Genomic DNA, 7,236 nt, shown 5'->3' on the forward strand with positions numbered 1-7,236 from the left:
TTTTTTGCCCTCCCACATCCCATTCTGCAAGTTTTGTCCTTCATAGAAGGCCCTTTGCTTTTCTCAGCAAAGTTCAGAATGGGTTGCCTTGAAACACTGACCCTCCTTCCCCTCCACTAGGATGGGTGTGCAAACTATACAGCAAGGAACAGCTTTAAAGCACTTGGGCTGCTGTAGGGCACAGAAGATGTCAATGGACATCTTTTCAAGCCACCTTTATGGTGTCAGGACAAGTAGAACTCCTTCTTTCCCCACTTGAAGCCCACATTCAGATGTGACAGAGATTGGTACTCAGGGGAGTTAATTCTTGTCATCTTTTTTGTCATCATCCTCTGAGGGGTAGGAATGCCACGTCAGCCTTTCCTCATAGAAGGTTATGACAACCTGTGGGCGCTTGACATTGGCTTCCTTGGCAGGGACCAGGTCAGCCTCATCAGAGTTTTTCCATTTCATCAGGAACATAAGTTCTCCACTGGAGTCTGTAGCTCCAATAATCCCCTCCGGTTCCAAACCCTGGGCAAAGACTAGTGGCTTTTCTGACTCTTCTTTCTTCTTCTTTGGTTTGCTCTCCTCCCCCTTATCTTCCAAATCAGGATCAGCTTTGCGCTTGCCTCCCTCTGATTTATGTCTCGTGTGTTGCTTTCTGACTGCAGCAATTCGGCAATGAGGTCGGGGCAGTCCAGGTTTTCTTCTGGCTCCCATGTGTCGTCCTCATCTGAGAACCCCGTCCACTTTAGGAGGTACTCCACTTTGCCTTTTACCACCCAACAGTCGAGAACTTTTTCCACCACATATTCTTCTTCTAGCACCTCCTCCACTTCTTGTTTTGTTTTTCCCCATAGTGCCCGCCAGCTTTCTGGTATAAAGGGTGATGCTTTTCAGGGCAGCGTCCATGAGCCCGAGAAGAATTGGTGTCACACTACTGGCGTGTTTTGTCGGGCCGGCACGGGGGAGTGACAACCAGGAAAGCAACAAGCCGGTTGACCGCGGTTGAGCCCCTCACTGAAGTGGCGTACCGCAGGCCCCGGCTAACGGCCTTCCCTCATTGTTTCATTTTTTTTGCTAGGTTTTTTGATATTTATCATTAGAGATTGTTTAATTATTATACATGTGTATTTATAAAAGCTTTAGTTCCTTTTGTTCTTTAGGTAAATTATTTCAAATCAATTTCAATATCAAAAAATAGAAATATGATTTTCCTTCATACATACTGCCAGACTATTCTCAAAAATAGCTACAAATATTTACATTACCTCCTGTGTTTAAATGTGCTGGCTTCATCTCATAAACATTGTATACTACATAATTTTTAATATATTATTTTAAAGAAGAGCTATATTCTAAGACTGCTTTGTTTTAATTTCCTTGATCATTACTGCGTATTTAATTACATTATATGTTTATGGTATGTTTTGTCAGGTCATACTTATGCAAATACACCTATGTCATTATAGATGTTAACCTCATATTTGAGGTTAAAATATTTGATGACAGTTGTTTCTTTTAATTTTCTTCTTTTTCATTTTGCAAAAAATTAAAGTTTTTATTTGTAGCTGCCAATACTTTTTGTGTAGTTCATTTAATTGCATCAAGTTAGAATATTATCACCAGTATGACAATTATTCCATTATTTTTTACAGTTAATTTGTTAGTCCACTTGGACTTTCTTGCTACTTGTTATATTTTATAACCATGCAATTCATGATCCAATTTATCATGTATATTTATACCTTTCCAGATTGAGATATGTTATGGGAAACCATGCAAAATTTTTCTCCCCCTAAATGTGGACATTTGATACTCTTTCTCTTTATTGTACTATATTATACTATTTATTCTTGCTTGCTTTTTTTGCATTTACTTAATTTTACTGGCTTCAGATCAACACACTTTGTATGGTTTTAACATCCTCTCCCTGTTCTGCTTAAAACTGATCCTGGTTCTGCTTATTTGTACAAACTCAAAAATTTGGAGGCCTAATCAAATGGGAAAAGAGCCTAAAGAAATGGAATATGATGTTTACTTTCTCTTCCTTTATTGCTTTCATGGGAGGTATGTGAATTCATGAGTCCTTTGAGTGTTGGCAGCTGACAGAGGCCTGTGTTCTCTTGGCTCAGTAAGGTAAAGGATGGCTAACAAGGTGGAAAATGGCTGGATGAAGAGAGCGGGATAAACTCACATTTGAATGAGAAACCAGAATACCTATATACTGATTTAGACAGCTTTAAGGAAAATGATTTTCAACTATTTTAAAATGACCCCAGAGTTTGAGAAACTGGACATTGTTCAAATTAACAATGTTTACTCTTTGAATGACAATTATGAAAATGAAAAGGCAAGCCACAGAACTGGAGAAAATATCTGAAATGCTAAATCTGACAAAGGACTTGCTTCTAGAATATAGAAAGTCTTCTTGTAGCTCAACAGTAAGAAAACAATCAACCATATTTGAAAATGTGCAAAATATTTAAGATACTTCACAAAAGAATATATATATATATATTCTTATATATATATATAGTTGTCCAATAAGCACCTGATAAAATGTTAGATATCACTAGATATCAGAGAAATGCAGATTAAAAGCACAATGAGGTACCATTACACACCCATGATAATGGAGGAAAGTGAAGAGTCTGACAGTACAAAGTGTTGATGAGGATTTGGAGCAACTGGAAATCTCATACCCTGTTGATGACAATGTAAAATGGTATAATAATTTAAAAAGTTTACTTAGCAGCACCTTAAAATCTTAAACATATACCTAACTTTAGCCATTCACTTAAGTATTTACCAAAGATAATAAAAACTTCTGTTAATGCAAAGATAAGTTAATGAATGAGCATAGCTGCTGTAAACAAAATAGCTCAAAATTAGAAACAAATCAAATATCCATTAATGAAAAACTTACTTGCAATTTATTGTATCTCAGTAAAGTTGATTTAAAAATGTCCTAGAACACATTCTAGTTTGTTCTGAATTAAAGTGACGTGAGAGCCAAGCTTAACTCATATCTCAGCAAAAATGAAAAAGAAGGTGAACACTGTTTTCTTTTCCTCTGAGTTTCTCCTTTTAAAATACTTCATAATACAATGCCAAAGGTACATGTATAATAGTCTTCCTGCCTATATTTAGACCACATACATGACGAAATAAGTAAAAACTTGTCTAAATGCATTTGAGTCTTTGTTTGCCTGATTCAGTACTTGGACTCAGTTTAATCATATCCCAACATGTGGTTACGCAAGAAGCTCTAAAAACTCAATTCACATGTGAGATCATATCCATGCCCAAGCTACAAAGAGCTGAAATGACTGAAATGTCAATGTACCTACATCTGCATAACTTGTTTTCATGCACAGTGAGATTCCTATTAAATCCTTCTTCTAAAAGAAGTTAGATTTTGGCACAACAATTCCCTGCTGCTTTTTCATATGGCTCACTTTCCTTTACCATTATATTTGAAACTGCATCATTACGATTGCAGAACATGAACTTATGATATGTGATGATGCTTTGAGGCAGAAGCAACACAAATGAGAGTTGAAAGCCATAATACTTCCTTATCCTTATCTTCTGTTTGGGGGCTGAATATATTCTTTCTCTTTTCCCGTCCATTTGCATGTGGCTATAAAAGACCTCTGTGTTTTGGGCTTGGATCTTTATTTTTTTCTATTATAATTGGAAATACTATATTTTCATTTCTATTTCACTTCTAAGGCTTCTACTGCTGTAAAAATTCAGAGTTAAATCTCAGGTTGTATACAGAGCTTTTTCACAGACAATAGAATGAAATAATGTAAGTATTTTACATGACAAATAGCAATTTCCTTACAGCTTTCTTGAGAGGACTGTGAATTTCTCTAAAGGGAGAAATACTAGAGAAAATTTCAATAAAGGCCATATCCAAAAATAAAATTGATATCTATAATAAATCACCTTTAGTACTCTAGCACTAAACAATGTCTTGACTAAAGCTGGAAGGAATATTACCAGAGTGCTCCAGTGTATAATAATTTTGGTATTTTTCCTCTATATATAGTACTAAAATCCTACTAGTATTTGAAGTTGTACTCTATATATTTCCTTTTGTAAAAGATAATGTGGTCTGAGATTTTAAAAAGTCAAATAAGCAAGATTTTATTTTCTTTGCACTGACTAAAATAAAACAACAACAACAAAAGAATAATAAACTTATTAGCTATTTGATGGGCATGAAAACAACTTCCATAACAGAATTATTTTAAGTCGTCATATATCAAATTAGTAGAAGCACAACTTTCTCAATGTATAGCTTTTAGAATAGCTAACATATATTAAGTGCTTACCATAGAAACATACTTTTAGTTAGCAATTACTACTACTTGGCATTTTTATAATCTAATAGGGAATAAATCTGTTTTTATAAACTAAAGGAATTAAACTTGAACATCTGTTAAGGACATGTAGACTGGATTGTTATCAATTATAATATAATCTAAATCAATACTGAATCAGATAACTCCACATTGCTATTACCAATATCATTTATAGATGTAGAAATTGAAGCTTAAAGAGAGTAATTAACTTGGACAAGCTCACAGAGTACTTAAGTGGCAGACTAGAATTGAAATCCTGGCCTATCTGACCCCAGGACTCAGGACCTTTGGTTGCTAATTTTATATCCAAAGCTTAATTTGTCTCTGGAAATTACACCTATGCTCACAAAGGTATTAATTTTGTTCTTCATCTTTAACAATGTGTGTTTCATCTTTCAGGTCATGGGCTACCTTTGTTATTTAAACAACATAACAATAACAATGATATACCCACATCATTGTTTATTAGAATCTGTGCTGAATGTTTCTTTTTTTTTTTTTTTTTTTTGCGGTACGCGGGCCTTTCACTGTTGTGGCCTCTCCCGTTGCGGAGCACAGACACGCAGGCTAAGCGGCCATGGCTCATGGGCCCAGCCGCTCCGCAGCATGTGGGATCTTCCGAGACCGGGGCACGAACCCGTGTCCCCTGCATCGGCAGGTGGACTCTCAACCACTGCGCCACCAGGGAAGCCCTGTGCTGAATGTTTTAAAGAAATTATTTTATTCTGTACTAAAAGCTACCTTACTATTTTCATTTTTTTAAAAAAGATAACCAACATTTAGAGAGGTGAAAGTCCCAGAACAATGTTACACAAGAATGGTTTTAGAGCTGGGATACAAATCAAGTTCATGTTATGCAAAGTTCAAACAGGCTTTCAACGACTAAGGCTTCATTGCCTCAGAGAGTGACCCACTGAAATGGTTTTTCCCAACTTCTCCTTCTCAGTTGCTCAGATGAGACTTCCTTTTCAGTCTAATGATACATGTTCTTATTTCTGCAACAACAATATATCCAAATACATGTCTGAAATTTTGTTAATGAGAGGCTATATAACATAGCTGTAAAGAGTATGGGTCAGGTCAGGAGCAGAGAGACCTGGGGTGAGTCCCATCTCCCACACTAGCAAATTAATTCACTAGAGGTAGTACAATTGGCTTGTCTAGTTTCCACCATGATTCTCTATTTCCTTCCACCTCGTATTTACTTATTTCCCATATGTATTTCTCTTACTTTCTTCCAAGGACAACAACTTCTAGACCTTTAGACACTTGACCTTGGAGCTAATGAAACATTCGTTGATTATATTAATTCTAATTTACCTATAATAATGGGTATCATTTACAGAGTACTTGCAATTTGCCAGGCTCTGTGCTGAGCACATATTCTTCAATATTTGGTATTATCCTACCAAACACTTTAACAGGCAGGTACAATTATCATTCTCATTTTTTAGATGAGGAAACTCAGGCCTCAGTACATTAGTTTTTCCAAGGTCTCACAGCTTCTATGGGGTGGGGTCTATATTTAACTTGAGATCCTCTGAGTCTTCATTTTTAATGACTACAAACTACACAATGCTCAATGTTCTCATTTATATGTTATGTTCTACAAAAGCTTGGATTTACAGTCTGGGATAGTTCTATTTATTTTTAGATTCTATACTTAAGGTTTTATCATTCAAATATTCTGGCAGTTCAGCTAGTGAGAGAACAGAGCTCTGTTTGAACATTTAGGATGATACAGAGAAGGCCATTTTACTTAGGGGAAGCCTTGGAATTCTTCCAGGTATTTATCACCTTTTCCTGACCTACAGAAGAAAAGTGACTAATTCAGTTACCTACATTTTTTACCCTTGTCTGATTTGCTTGCTGAAATTTAGAGCTAGTCCATTCTGATAGCAAGACAGGCCATACATTGCAAAATCGATTTTCAAATAGTATTCTCCTGTTTGGCTAATATTGTAACTATTTGATTCAATGAAAAAATTAAGTACATAATGTTCTAGGAGGTTGAAAATATAATTAATATACATATGGCTAAACAAAAATTATTAAGTACACCCTAATGTATTTTCTTCATTTGTCACTTGACATTTACAAGGGTCAGATAAGTGCACTGATGTTGCCATTTCCATGTTTTCCTCCAATATTACACATAGATTTCAGAAACTGAATTCATAATATTTATCTGTAACAGACATTAAAAAAGAAATCCTTTAAGAAATCTCTTTTCAGGAGAGTTAGTAACTATTTTATCTTATTTAAATGCAAGTTACATGTCTGAAAGCACCACCAATATGAAGCAGATTTAAGTTCACTGACATTACAGGTCACCTACAGACATTCAGTTTTATGTGTAAAAGCTAAAGATGAGATAATTCATTCAAAGGTGTATGTTTGGAAAAGGGCCCAGGTGAGATGCCTATAAATTAAACATTTGGCAAATTTCCTTAGATAAATGGAAAATGTCATTTTGGAAGTTTGGTTTGGTGGATTTTAACAGCTGCACTATAAACTGTAATTGCAATTTAAACAACTTTTGATGCCACTCTAGAAAGATCTTAACCTATTTAACCTGCCACCCCTCAGTGCTTGCAAGTAAGACACAGATATAATTTTATGAACTGCTGGAGAATTTTCCCCAATTATTATTTGACTCCACAGTCATTGTTACATGTAACTCACTCAAAAGTTAACTATGATCCATAGGTCTGTGAAAAAGAAACAACTTAATACTTGAATGTATGAGTCTAAATTCCAAAGGTACTTATAGAAGAAAAAGCAAATAAATATATTTGATCACCAAAAAGTTAATCTTTTCAGACTAATATTCTATGCCTATTTTTTAGAAACTCTGAAGGCAGCATGTATTTTCAGG

At 35.2% G+C, this 7,236-nt stretch overlaps 1 pseudogene across 1 annotated transcript; it reads right to left on the bottom strand.

Annotated features, from left to right (window-relative positions):
* Positions 1–300: 300 nt before the first annotated feature.
* On the bottom strand, positions 301–894 carry LOC309819832 (chromobox protein homolog 1-like; annotated as a pseudogene). The gene has a single exon. The product of its transcript is annotated as a chromobox protein homolog 1-like (transcript).
* Between the last annotated feature and the right edge of the window lie 6,342 nt (positions 895–7,236).

The sequence above is a fragment of the Grampus griseus genome (genome assembly GCF_964374135.1).
Source record: "Grampus griseus genome assembly, chromosome: 3".
NCBI lineage: Eukaryota > Metazoa > Chordata > Mammalia > Artiodactyla > Delphinidae > Grampus > Grampus griseus.